The sequence below is a fragment of the Diplotaxodon limnothrissa genome, linkage group LG5 (genome assembly GCF_057381915.1).
Source record: "Diplotaxodon limnothrissa isolate DT_005_m linkage group LG5, D_limnothrissa_male_GT1.1, whole genome shotgun sequence".
NCBI classification, from domain to species: Eukaryota; Metazoa; Chordata; class Actinopteri; order Cichliformes; family Cichlidae; genus Diplotaxodon; species Diplotaxodon limnothrissa.
The window spans coordinates 21,552,498-21,567,801 of NC_140600.1; positions in this window are offsets into that span (position 1 = coordinate 21,552,498).

Below are 15,304 nucleotides of genomic sequence, written 5' to 3' on the forward strand. Positions count from 1 at the left end.
TGTGTTAAATCTCTTCTCCTTGCCGTTGGCAAACAGCCTCAGTGTGGCGGGGTAGAGAAGCGCATAATCCACATTCTTCTTCCTCAGGCAGCTTTTCACCTCGTCGAAAGCCTTGCGTTTCTTGGCTACCGCCGCTGAATAATCATTAAAGAAGGAGACTTTGATCCGACTTGTTGGTTGGTTCGGCTGCGTAGCCAGGCGCCGAGCTGCGGCCATCACACGTTGTTTATCAGCAAAGTTGTGAAGCTTCATAATGATGGGTCTGGCGCGCTGGCTGGGGCCCGGCCTCGGTGCTAGAGAGCGGTGAGCGCGGTCTAGTTTGATCTTCCCATTTTTAGTTGTGAGCTCGAGATAGGAGGGGAGCCATGACTCCATGAAGGCGACAACATCATTTCCCTCCGTGCTCTCGGGAAGCCCGACCAGGCGAAGGTTACATCTGCGGCTGCGGTTCTCTAAATCGTCCATGTGGTCTGCCATGTCAGTTACTTGTTTTTCGAGTCGAGCCACTTTCGCCTGCAATACACCTGCCGTGTCTTCCACGCCTGAAATCCGTATCTCGGCGTCTCCCACCCGTGTCGCCAGAGCCTGGATCCGAGACGTCTGTTCACGGATTGCGGCCAGCACAGTATCAACTTTAACATCCAATAAAGTTGTAATGCTGTCAGTTATCTTACTCAGAGCCGCAAGGATATTCGGGTCGATATCACTCCCAGTTTCCTCAGCGTCAGCGGAGATTTCTGTGTCGCTGGCGTTAGCTTCTTCAGGCTCAGCCGCCATAGGACCCACAATGTCGCTAGCTTGCACAACCGGAGCTGTCTTTTTCTTAGACCTGACGTTAGGCATTTTAGAAAAATAGTCGTCCAGACTCATTATAGAGTTACTCCCACGCACATTTGTAACGTTTCACCAGGTGAACACGTATTTTAGACGGATAATCGGGGGACCTCACCGGAGCACAGCGAGACGGGTGGTCGCGCTACGACGCCATCTTGCCAGCCCGTGATGTCACTGTTAAATGTGCAGACTATGGCTTTTAGCTGGAGATCGTCACTGGTGGCTGAGTGTCATTATCATCTCAGCCTGATTCACCGAATGTCATTAAAAGCTTATTAAAACAACATTAACAAAAAACACTAATATTATCCAATAACTCAGTCATGAATTATTCGTAAATGTGCATGTGTGGGTGGTCAATTTCTGTGTTCTGTTTAATGGGATGCAGTAATGTTGTAATCGATAAAACGAGCAATTGGTGACTTTGCAGGAGAAACTAATAGATGGACTGCAGTCTGAGGGGTTAGCAGGTGTGCTACTTCATTATTGCTGTTTCAAAGTAGTTTAAAGAGCCATCATAGTGGGTCTGATATCAGACAATGATGAGACTCTACAGACAGGTGGTGCAGACCCAGTGGTGCTTAGACAACCAGGAACACCAGGAAGACAATATGGCTATATATGTATGTGTATATATATATAAAAAAAAAACACCCAGCACGCCCCTGCGGGCGGTTTATCCTTCAAGCTCGGGTCCTCTACCAGAGGCCTGGGAGCTTGAGGGTCCTGCGCAGTATCTTAGCTGTTCCCAGGACTGCGCTCTTCTGGACAGAGATCTCCGATGTTATTCCCGGGATCTGCTGGAGCCACTCGCCTAGCTTGGGAGTCACCGCACCTAGTGCTCCGATTACCACGGGGACCACCGTTACCTTCACCCTCCACATCCTCTCGAGCTCTTCTCTGAGCCCTTGGTATTTCTCCAGCTTCTCGTGTTCCTTCTTCCTGATATTGCTGTCATTCGGAACCGCTACATCGATCACTACGGTCGTCTTCTTCTGTTTGTCTACCACCACTATGTCCGGTTGGTTAGCCACCACCATTTTGTCCGTCTGTATCTGGAAGTCCCACAGGATCTTAGCTCGGTCATTCTCCACCACCCTTGGGGGCATCTCCCATTTTGACCTCGGGACTTCCAGGTTATACTCGGCACAGATGTTCCTGTACACTATGCCGGCCACTTGGTTATGGCGTTCCATGTATGCCTTGCCTGCTAGCATCTTGCACCCTGCTGTTATGTGCTGGATTGTCTCTGGGGCATCTTTACACAGCCTGCACCTGGGGTCTTGCCTGGTGTGATAGACCCCAGCCTCTATGGATCTTGTACTCAGAGCTTGTTCTTGTGCTGCCATGATTAGTGCCTCTGTGCTGTCTTTCAGTCCAGCTTTGTCCAGCCACTGGTAGGATTTCTGGATATCAGCCACCTCCTCTATCTGCCGGTGGTACATACCGTGCAGGGGCCTGTCCTTCCATGATGGTTCCTCGTCTCCCTCCTCTTTCTTGGGTTTCTGCTGCCTGAGGTATTCACTGAGCACTCGGTCAGTTGGGGCCATCTTCCCAATGTATTCTTGGATGTTCGTTGTCTCATCCTGGACTGTGGTGCTGACACTCACCAGTCCCCGGCCCCCTTCCTTCCGCTTAGCGTACAGCCTCAGGGTGCTGGACTTGGGGTGAAACCCTCCATGCATGGTAAGGAGCTTTCTTGTCTTTATGTCAGTGGCTTCTATCTCCTCCTTTGGCCAGCCTATTACCCCAGCAGGGTACCTGATCACGGGCAGGGCGTACGTGTTGATGGCCCGGATCTTGTTCTTACCATTCAGCTGACTCCTCAGGACTTGCCTGACCCTCTGCAGGTACTTGGTGGTTGCAGCCTTTCTAGCGGCCTCTTCATGGTTCCCATTTGCCTGCGGGATCCCCAGGTACTTGTAACTGTCCTCTATGTCTGCAATGTTGCCTTCTGGTAGTTCAATCCCCTCAGTTCTGACTACCTTCCCTCTCTTTGTTACCATCCGACTACACTTCTCCAGTCCGAACTACATTCCAATGTCATTGCTGTATAGCCTGGTAGTGTGGATCAGTGAATCGATGTCTCGTTCACTCTTGGCATACAGCTTGATGTCATCCATGTACAGGAGGTGGCTGACAACTGCTCCGTTCCGTAGTCGGTATCCGTAGCCAGTCTTGTTAATGATCTCACTGAGGGGGTTCAGGCCTATGCAGAACAGCAGTGGGGACAGAGCATCTCCTTGGTAGATCCCGCACTTGATGGTGACTTGTGCTATGGGCTTGGAGTTGGCCTCTAGTGTTGTACGCCACATCCCCATTGAGTTCCTGATGAAGGCTCTTAGGGTCCCATTGATCTTGTACAATTCTAGGCATTCCAGTATCCAGCTGTGGGGCATTGAGTCATAGGCCTTCTTGTAATCAATCCAGGCAGTGCACAGGTTGGTCAGTCTGGTCTTGCAGTCTCGGCTGACTGCTCTGTCTACCAGTAGCTGGTGTTTTGCGCCTCTGGTATTCTTGCCAATTCCTTTCTGTGTCCCACTCATGTATTGACCCATGTGCCTGTTCATCTTAGCCGATATGATGCCTGACAGGAGCTTCCATGTAGTACTGAGGCAGGTTATTGGTCGGTAGTTGGAGGGGACCGGTCCCTTCTTGGGGTCCTTGGGGATCAGGACCGTCCGACCTTCGGTTAGCCATTCCGGGTGTCTCTCGTTAACTAGCAGCTGGTTCATTTGTGCTGCCAGACGCTCGTGGAGTGCAGTCAGCTTCTTCAGCCAGTAGGCGTGAACCATGTCGGGCCCTGGTGCTGTCCAACTCTTCATACTGGAGACCCTTTCTTGGATATCTGCCACTGTGATGGTTACTGGACCCTGTTCAGGGAGGTCGCTGTGGTCTGCCCTCAGATCCACTAGCCACTGAGCATTGCCGTTATGGGTTGCGTCCTTCTCCCATATGCTCTTCCAGTATTGCTCCGTCTCCAGCTTTGGTGGTGCTGTTCTCTTATTATTGTTCCCTTGCCACTGAGAGTACACATTTGCTGGTTCTGTGGAGAACAGCTGGTTTATTCTCCTGCCTTCTATCTCTCTGGTGTACCTCCTCAAGCGGCTGGCCAAGGCTGTGAGTCTTTGCTTGGCAGTTTCCAAGGCCTCAGGTATGGACAGCTTGCTGTATTTCTTATGCACCTTCTTTGTCGCACCTTTCTGCAACTCCGTTAGTTGGCTAACCTCCCTCCGTGCTACTTTGATCTTGCCCTCTAGCCTCCTTCTCCATGGAGGGTACTGCCCCTTGTGGCTGTTCAACTTGTAGCCAAGCATCTCACTGATCACTGCTGCCGTATTGTAGATCAGCTTGTTAGTGTCGGTAATCGTGGTTGTAGGTATTGTCCGTAGTGCTGCATTAACATCATCTAGCAGACCTTCTGAGGGTACTTCACGTAATCTTGGTAACTGGCTACGGGGGATCCAGGTTTCAAGCTTGGCCATTATCCTATTTTTCAGGTCAGTTCCTCTCGCACTCAACGATCCTTCTCCTATCGCACTTGGGGCTATGTACCCAATCTCGGGTGGGGGTGATGATATCTCCCCCCTGACCTGGCGTCCTGACTCCTCCTTGCCGTAGCATTTGTGTTGTACCTCGTCAATCTCTAGCTGTGAGAGCAGTCCCTTCTTTCGAATGTTGGAACACTGAGCTACTAGTTGTTTCGCCGTCATTGTGGATGTTGGGTATCGAAGAATCCATAGGTCCGTCATCCTATTCATGTAGCCCCTTCCGCCGGGGTTACTTGCGTAGTAGCATTCCAACAACGCCCTGTTTTCGTCTCTTGCCCACCGATGCCTTCTTGTTCCAGTAGCCCACTTTTCGTCAGGGTGCCCTGGTTCCTCAACACCTGACGCGGACCTTGTTGATCCGGGCGACGTCCGAGCCGGCATGCCTTCATATTTATCTGTCTCGCTCATGTCTGCGGTAGGCTCGCTTAGCATAGGGGGTCTAGCCTTAGGACCCTTACTGGATACAGACGCCCCAGGCAGGAATCGAACTTGCGATCCTGGGTTCCAAAGGCGTGTAGTCTAACCACTACGATATATATATATATATATATATATATATATATATATATATATATATATATATATATATATATATACATACACACACACACACACACATACATACATACATACATACATACATACATACATACATCGGTACTTTTGAAACGGTGCCGGTGCTTAAACGGTGCTCGAACCGGTGCTTAAAGAATGGAGAACACAAAATTGGTCCAAAAACCTCTCATGTTTAACTGTTTTTCACTTTTTCTTTGGTCATTTTAGCCTTTTTGGCCAGGGTGAAGGGAGTATCTGCCATCAAACAAGAAGACAGCCATGTAACTACGACGGTGTTTGCTAGTTCACCTTACCTGCATTAATGTAATAACGTGGTTAGCGTACTCAACGTAAATTACACACGGGGAACATGCAGAGAAGAACGGCTGCTGCTGCCATCATCATCCGTCATCATTTCTGCTACACTGGCAGGGCTAGGGGCCAGGACTCTCCTCTTCGGGTTTTTGGGGGATGTTGCTAACTCCGGGTCCGATAACAGGCAACCCACCCGCAGTAGATGTGCTCGGTGTGAGATCTCGCAGCAAGCTATCAAATACGGCGCATTTCTCGGCTTTTAACAAAATAATTAAAGATAAATTAAAGAGACCTGAGAAAATAAACTGAATCTGAAACCATGACACTGTGTGATAAATCTGTGTGGCAGTGCAGGCTATATCACTGACTCTGCACATTAACTCGCAGGAACGTGCGCTGATCCAAAAATATATCTGATGTTTAGGCCCACGGGCGAGCAGTTCCTAAAAGGTTCTGCAAAAACCAAAACGTGAAGACTCATCCTTACTCTCTCCCCAAAGCTCCATCCTCTCCATCCAAATATCTTTAAAATAATATGTATAAAATATTATCGTGTTCTTTTTGTGTTTTGTTATCAGCAGACATACACGCATCCATAAATAGACAGTGTGTGAGAGAAAAAGGTGGAAAATTTTAAAAAATAGATGCACTCAGGATTGAGTTGTAAAAGTCAACCAGGATGTACAATCAAGACACTTTCATTAGGTACATGTCACTAGTACTTGTAAGTACTTTTATATTACTATTATAGTACTTTTATATAAATATCCAACAGTCTCTGATGTAAAGTGTTTTTATATTAAAAGTACTTTGTAACCACTTTCTCTAGCTGCCTCAATACTTTATAAACACCGACCAAATCACCGAATGCGCCCTCTGCATTTCTATTTCTAAATGAATCTCTTGATAATAAACTTTGATGATTATACAGTTGATTAGCTATGAAGTTGTTTTTGTCAGTCAAGGAAATAATTCTGCGATCGTCCTCTTTAGTTGTCCTCTGTGGTCTTTTGATGTGATTGAGCTGGTCAAAACACTTATTATTTTTAAAAATGCACCAGACTGTTATTATGGTCGCTTCTGATTTCTAAAAAGGTTTTTGTGTGTGTGTGTGTGTGTGTGTGTGTGTGTGTGTGTGTGTGTGTGTGTGTGTGTGTGTGTGTGTGTGTGTGTGTGTGTGTGTGTGTGTGTGTTTTGTTCATTTGTTTTGGTTTTTTCCAGCCTACTGTTGGCTGAGTTCACTTTCATCGACATCTCATTGGACCTCATAATTCATGTTTCTGTGAGCAACTGCCAGAGTTAATCAACTCCAGAGCTTTGATCACTTTAATTTGTGAAACAATAAGACAGGAACAGACCCCACCAGCCCATGAAACTGCTTTTCACTCACTTGGACAGTTACTTTTGTCCTTCTGAAAGTGAAGGACCATTTATAGAAATTTATGTAATTCTCAAACAGCTCATGTGTGACTTTTATTAAACCGTATTCCATTAAACTCACTTTGAAAGTACTACTTTGTCAGTCAGGGGCGGATCCACACAGGGACGAGAGGGGCCATTTACACCTTTTATTTAAAAAAAGTTTTCTGATACAATGATACAATAAATAGTTTTAAAGTGTTTTTGTGGATATATTGTTGACTCAATTTATATAAAGGGGATTTTCACATACTTCGCTGAAGAGGTATGTGCCGCCCTCCCTAGTCCTTTTGCCCCTTCTTGCCCCCCCCATGTAAAACTTTCTAGCTCCACCTGAAATCCCCTTGCACAGTGTTGTCCTTAAAAGGCATCTCTAGTGTCAAATGTAGAATGAATGTGTGCATACACAGCACAGCACACAGATGATTCAAGCCACGCTGCAGTTGAAGCTGTACGGGATTTTGTGTTTAGCTCTGATCTTCAGATCTGGGTGAAACCTTTTCATAGATGATTCATAGACGATGCATCTAACATCTGCTCACTCCCGAGTCACACCTTGAATCTATTCCTGTTCTGTCTCACTTGTCTATTTTCACCTGAGTCAAGTATACAGCTGAGGGTCCTTCTGCTGCTGTGCATACCCTCTCGGCAGTAATGGTGTTTTGACACATTTTCCTGCTACAGTAGAAAACAGCCTACACTTTTGAGTTTGCCCCCAGGGGCAGATGAAAGAGAAATCCTGATGAGCTGGATGCAGGTGAAAGACATCAGAGACAGTGAGGTGAGAGTGGAAATTAAGAATGAGGTTGAGAGGAGTGGAAAGGTCAGATGAGAGGAAAGGCCACGTGAGGGGGAAGAAGTGAAATCCAGATGACCAAATGCAGCAGGAGGCTGTTATCTTCCTGTGATCTGTTCAGCATACAGAGCATGGAAACATCTGGCGAAACTGCATATCTACTTCATGGATCTAAGCGCACATTAGCTGATGGTGGTGATGCAGAACTTTTTGGATTAAGATGAAAGACAAAGCAAATGGTGTTAAATACAACAATCCTGGGCCTGCCATGTTTCAGATTCTTCCTTTTTGTTTTGGTTATGAGGCTCTGCAGTCCTCACACATGATGAGGTTTCTGGATGTTTCTGGAAGTTATTGTGTATTGGCCCTAAATGTATAAAATTTGCAGAAAAGAGGGAAAAGCGGCCCCAGATTTACACGTTTACAATCCTGACAGAGGTAAATGAATGCATGATAATCGAGCATGCACAGTAAGCTGTGACAGAAGCATTGTTTTTGTCATCATCATTGCAGAGTTTCTGTTGTGCGCTATAGGAACGACAGACAACTCGATCTGCAGGATTGTGGTCGACTTACCAGCTCTTTTCATTAGCAATGTGTTAATGTATCACTAGCTTATAAAAGCACAGAATGCAGATTCCCCAAACTCACTGTGATGTTTGTGCATTTGTTTTTGTTGTTGTTGCTGTTCAACTAACAACTCAAAACCAAGTATATTTAATGTAAACTATATAGGGAGGAAAGCATTTAATCAGAACATGAATGTCAAACAACTAATCGATTAGCCTTGTAATGCCAAGTTTGTCATATTTGATTGAAAAAAAAAATTTTTTTCAGGCCTCACTGTGTTTTTTTGTTTGTTTGTTTTTACTCCCTAACTCCTTTATTGGTATTTGTTTTAAGATAAACAAGTTGTGAGCAGTAAGTGGTACAATAATTGTTTAATTTTAATTCAATTTTATTTATATAACAGCAGTTGCCTCAAGGCACCTTACATTGTAAGGTAAAGACCCTACAACAAAACAGGAAAAAAACAAACCCTAACAGTCAGATGACCCCTGTGAGCAAGCACTTTGGTGACAGTGGGAAGAAAAAACTCCCTTTTAACAGGAAGAAACCTCCAGCAGAACCAGGCTCAGGGTGGCGAGGCCATCTGACACAAATCGACATTTAATTCTTTTATTTTAATTTTGTAGAAGGTTCAATAAACACTAATTTCACAGAGTTTGAATTTCCTGGTAATTATTTTATCGTTTATGCTTTACAAGGTTAACAAAACGGTCGCTGATCAATTGAATAACTTTTATGGTTGATCTAATGGGTGGATTGATTTTATTTATTTATTTTTTCAATTTTTCATGGAAACCACTGATCTGAATTATGTGTAAAGTAGCTGTTATGTTTTCACCCACAGCAGTTTTAGGGCTTCTTAAAGCTGATCTTTGGAACATTTTGTCAATAAATCAGTCACATTTAGCTCACTATTACACATTTGCAGAAGTGTGTTAGAATAAGCCGAGAGGCTTCTTTTTCCCTGACTTGTCCTTGGGCATATGTGACCACCTGGAAAAACAGTAGAAGCTATAAGATATTACGGTATAAGAAGGACGATGATTAGAAACCTTAAAATCACTCACTGTGTGACTATGCACAGCAGCAACAATCATAAAGAGAGCTAAAAAATATTGTGCACATATTTTAATGGATTATTAGGGAGACTACAAGTGAGGAAAGATACGGAAAAAAACATATTAGGTTTTTCTGGTGCTTTCAGCCAAATAATGTGGCCTTCATCTGCCTAGGCAGCAATATCAATAATGCATTTTTTTTATTCTTGTACATTAATTTGCACTTTTAACCTGCTAAACTCCTCATTTAGAAATACCTTAACACCTATTTAGATTTTACAGTTAATTATTTCTAGAAATTAGATTCTCTCTACTGCTCAACTTCAAAATGTTAAATGTTGCTAATCAAAACTTGTAAAATGTAAGTAGCTACAAACACATAATGTCACTTACAGATGTGGAATATATATGAGGAGAGAAAAGTCATTAAATGACTTGTTTGCAACACTGACATCTTATTGCAGCACCATGATGGAACCCAGTGTGCTCCTTAGTACTACTGTGTCATAGGCAGAAGGGGGACCCAAACACAGGACTTCAATACAAAAAAGCCAGCTTTATTACTCTTACAAAGATACAAGAAGCACAGGCCTGTAGTAAATAAGCCACAGAGAGAGATTCTTAAGGCCAAACACAGCCATGAGGGATGACCTGACAAAGGACAGGGGAGACTCAGACAATAAATACACAGCAGATAATGAGGGGAGCGAAAACAGGTGGGAAACACAGTGGGAGCAAATCTGGAGTAACGACACAGAGGTTATACAATACAAAGCACACAGGACAAGAGGCTATCACAATAAAACTGGAAACATAACTAAGGCTTAGATATTAAGACAAAGGAACTTGACAAAGACAAGGCAGCACACAAACATGGAAACATGTCTGACTTCACAATGAAACACAGAGAAAAGACTAACGAACAGAAAGTCAACAAAAACACAAACACTAAAACCCTCAATAAGAACCACAACATGGATAAGAAAACTCACAAGTGTGAGGAAAAAACAATATTATTGTCAAAAACAATGAAAAAACCTTCTCAAAACCCATAAAGAATATATAGAAATCAAAACAGGACAAGCAAAAGTCTAGTGTGAGTTATAATTGTTATTCTCTAAAAATGACCCTGTACTAGATTTGATACCTGGACTGAGAGATTACAGCTTGGATTGCATTTATTCCTCTATTCCAATAAACTCTGAATTGTGAGGCCTCGGATGCTCTGTTTCCCTTTTGCTTCTGCCAGCATCAGAGCCCCGTTTTTCTCCTTTGTTTAAAGTGATAATTTAGTTCAGCTTTATTTATATAGTGCCATTTCACAACAACAATCACCTGAAACAAATGTTTAGTTATACCTTTCATTACAGCGCCATAGTTAGATAAACTTAATACTATCTGTGAGAAAACTGGAGCTACGTGGATTAGATGAATGGTATTGCCGCATTTGTGTTCAAGGATTATGTTATTAAAGCAATGGCTGCTTCAGGTGGATATTATGAATTTATTGAAAAAACAACAGATGCTGAAATACTCAAACTGCTGCATTTTAAAGTAATGAATAAAACACGACCAAACAAAACAATAAGAGTATGTATTATAGATGGTCCAGTAGAGACAACCTAGCTACAGGATCTTTTATGCTAAGATGCACAAACCAATCCTTGTCTTCCCATTAATATTGACGCCCTCTTCTCATCTGGCTTTTGATAAAAGAGCAAAACAATTTCCCTCAAATCATTCCTCCATTCCTCCAACAATCACGCATGTAGCAGCAAACAGTTTTGACTCCCTTGTCATCCATCTTTGACTATAATTTGTTATATTATGTAGCTGGTGGGGAACAAAGGATATTTTTTTGCTGTTGATGATGTTCAATCAAAATAAAAAGTCAATCAAAACAAACTGGGGAAAAAATCAATGTAATTACACCACCGGAAGTATCAAAGTAATTTTCTTCTCACCTTACTGAAATCATCTTAAACAGGATGAAAGTAATTGCTTCCTGTGCTAAGCACTTCAGCATACTGGCTGCACTACAAGGACAGGGACGGTGAATAAGAGAAATGCAATAAGGACCCTGAAGGCTTCATTTAATCTGAGCAGATGCTTGAGACTAAAATACAGCAGCAGCTCTTCAAACATGAATGAGCTCTGTGATACAGAGAAACTGGATCTTAATGTCTTAGAGACAGACACAATCTTGATGACCTTCATCACTCGTCCTCACTGAACTGTGGTCATTAACTATTAGATAATTTGACAGTGTCACCAAGTGCTGGCTGAAAACACTGAAGGCAATTTTCAGCTCTTGAGTTCATAGATGTGAAAAAGGAAAACCTCAGTTAATAAATGTGTGGAAACATGAAGCAATAACTAGATCCCTTCCATCCATCCCTTTTCTGCCTCATATTCAGGTAGTCCCAACTTCCTTTTCCCCACCCAGGGCTTCACGGGGGATAACAAAACATTAGCAAGTCAGCCAAGAGATGTAATCTTTACAAGATTTCCTCAGTGAAGTCCTGAAATACACTCAGGCATGAAGAAGAGCTCGATTTCTTCTGTAGGCAAAACTCCAGGTCGATGTCCTGTAAAGCTCAAGTTATTCCAATACACAATAATTTGCTGAAGAACAAAAGAACAAAAAAAAACCCCCAAATACTCAGACCCACCACCTAGCTGCACACAGCACAGCGACAAAGAACAAAGAGGACCCCCTTCATCTGAATTTTAGCCTTTATTCCTCACAAAACACCTAAAAACATGCTTTAAATTTTCAGTGGTTCATTTCCATTAAGAGAAATGCACGAGAAAAAATAATTTACCTGCAAAATGCTCCAGGAGCACACACGCAGTGAAGAGGTCCAGTTTAGTAACTTGAAACAGCGAAGTTGAGGCTTAGCAGACATTCATTCATGTCACCTACAGATGCCAGTCAAAGTGGCCACACCCCTAACTCTAGCAAATAGCTGGATTAGTTGTTTAAAAAACAAAACAAAAAACACCGAAAGGGTTTTTCTACCAGGGTGTAAACGAGCTTTTAATGCTGTAAAGTTTTATCATTTGGGACTCTGTGGGGATTGGCTCCCTTTTGGAGTCTGCCTGGAGTTACTGCAATTTCTGACGCATGGCCCTTGATAAAGACACCAAACTGATCCTTCAATCTTGTTTCTGCTCATTTTTCTTTCCTGTCAATTCCATCTCAATGTTTTAAACAAAGGTGAATCAGTGCATTCATTGGTGCGCCTGCAGCTTCAGCACAGATGATGGAATATTGCGTGATATCGACCTGGCTACTGTTTTTTATGGATGTAATAGTGGTTATTACCTGCAAGCTGCCAGAAATCAGGGAGGAAATGTGATTTATCTGTGGAGGGCACAAATGTATGTAAATGAGCTGCAGCTTTTTAAAACACTTACTGCAATGAAAATCTGCTACATCACAGAGAAGCTTGTCATTTTCTGCCCTGTGGTAAGTCTGCTGGGGATAATGACGAAGTGGTGTTGATTGTAAAATGCTGTGAAGAATCAATCCATCAGTTAAGCGCTTCATGAAATGAAAACATTCCTGTTTTTTTTGTTTCTCTGAGCTTTATGTGCTTTCATTAGCTTTTAAGGGACTTAAATAAAACATTACAAAGTGTTTCCCTGACAACCAGTGGTCACCAGGTTACTGAACAGTCCCTAGGTCTCTGTGACTGAGGTATAGAATATTGCAGTGTTTACTTGACAGCATTAGGTATATCATATTTGCCTTCTTCTTCTTCTTTGCCTAATTCTTTTCCTTCTCCTTCTTCTTCTTTAGGGGTCACCATAGATCATCTGCCTCCATCAGACCCTCTCCCTAGCATCATTCTCTGTCACATCAACCGCCTGCATGGCCTTCATTAGATCCATGAGTGTAACCTCATTGAAAAATCTTAACACTTCCAGCTTAACTACAAGTCTTTACATCCCATCTCCAAACAATACATCACAGCAGGTCTCACTGTTTTACTGGCTTATGTTTTCACCTCTAATAAACCAAAAGTAAAATGTTGGAACTCGTATATATAACCCCTCCTATCTAAGAGACATATTATTTGTTTTAATATTATAAATTTGGCATCTTGTCCAGGTTTGAAGTCTAAAATAAAAAAAATGATGAAATAAAATGTAAATGTAAGTCCTGCCCATTGATCCACAAAAGGCAAAATAAACACTCTAACCTTAGTTTTGCTGGAAAATGGGCTCCGATTGCTGTGCTGTTCCATTACTGAAGAATGTGTGTTTCAGTGTTTCGTAATAGTTACATGACTCCTTTGGACTAAAAGACACTGCAGGCTTTATGTAGCTCCCATACTCAAAGCTGAGGTTCAGTACTCCTCCTAAAGTCTTGCCTTACATGACCTTAAACTCAACATGAAAATGTATGAATACATTAATGCATTTATGACTACATGCATATAATCATCACAGCTAACAAAGTGTTCATGCTGTTTTAGTGGTTCTCAGACACATTTCTCTCTCCGGTTTGTTTCCAGGCTTGTTTTCCAGGTTCGGTGTAAAATGAAAGCTGCTTAGTATTGGCTTCACGTCAGTTTCAGTCTCGGATTTCTCTCCCAGTATTCTTTTTACAGCAGGATTTCCCTCCCTCACTCTTTCTTGTAGCCTTTATTAAAGCTTCTGCAGCATTCTTCATAATGACTGTTGTAATATTTTTATTTGATTAGAAAGTTGAATTCCAAACATTAAAACTCAACTGCTCGACTTCAGCTGCTCTATTAGCTAAATGCTGTTAGAATCAGTAACTTGCCATCATATCTTTTATAGCGGTCAGCAGGGGCAGCCTCCAGATGAATGGCTGAATGGGAGTGTGCTTTCAGAATACGCTGACCGAATACTCTAAATGGCTAAATGGCCTTGGCCTTCACTTGTAGCCTGAAACGGATTCATGAGCACTTCTCTGTGCTTTATGAGGCAGGTGAACGTTAGTGCTCTAAGCTCTGATTCTGAAGGGTTTTATTTATTGCAGCAGACTAATTTCCGACCAGTGATTAGATTTTAATTTATGCCAAATGGACGCACACAGGCACACAAGAGTGCACTGTTCTGTTGAGATTTGTCTTTTTCTTCGTGAAATATAACACCATGTGCAGAGATCACTCATAAATTGATAAACACTTAATAATGACTGAAGTGAGAAACTGAAACTGACCCTTTTCTTTTTCTGCTTTTCACCACAACGATTGATTCTTATAGTCATTTAATTTTTTAAGTCATTAAGCATTTCATTGTCATCGTCTCGATGCATGCTCAATCATCCAGGTAAGTAAATCTCCAAAAGTTGATTCTGTTCATCTGGACGTAGCGTTTTCAGTGGGAGAAATGTTTCGTTACTCATCCAAGTGAGTGAAGCGAGACTGAAGAAGTCACTTAGATGAGTGAGTGAGCCTTAATGAGGCTTAACATCAGTTTAACCCATGCCCCTTCTCACACATTACCAATGCTGCTGTGTTTATGTTAGCCTAACATGAATGTAGCTATGTGCAGGCGGTGGCAGATCCTTTTGCCAGCTAATCTAACTTTTCTAACCCTCCAATGCCTTCAATACGCTTTCATCTTCGAGTCCTATTAGTGCTGAATTTCAGTTTCATAGATGCTGTGTTTGACTGCAGCATCTTCAAGAACATCTGTGCTGATATGTTTGAGGAAACAGAAACAGCTGTTTTTGACCTTCAGTTGTTCCTTGGCGCTCGTTTGCTTTTAGTAAGTGCAGGCGATGAAATGGCAAAAAACTGGGGATATATGTCCAGTCATGAATGAAAAACAGTCAAGTCTAAATACACATTAAGATTCAAAGATTCTTTATTTAAAGAAACGTTGTAAACTTGAAAATAGTAGCGTAGGACACATGATGTAAAGTACACTCAAAAAAATGAAATTGGGTGGTTGTTACAAGATTCAAGCTTGTAATTTGAACTAAATAATTTCATGTTTCTATGGTGAACGTAATTAAATCATGTAGCATCTGCATGAAATTCAGCAACTTAATTTGTTCTTGTTGAGATGACATGATACAATCTAGTAAGAGTGGTTAGTTGCCGAACTCATGAAATTCACAAGATCGCACAAGATGTCAAACTGCAGGAAAATCAAGTTAAGTCTGGATTGGTGGCATGATGGTTAGTGCTGTTGCTTCATAGTATGAAGGTCCTGGGTTCAAA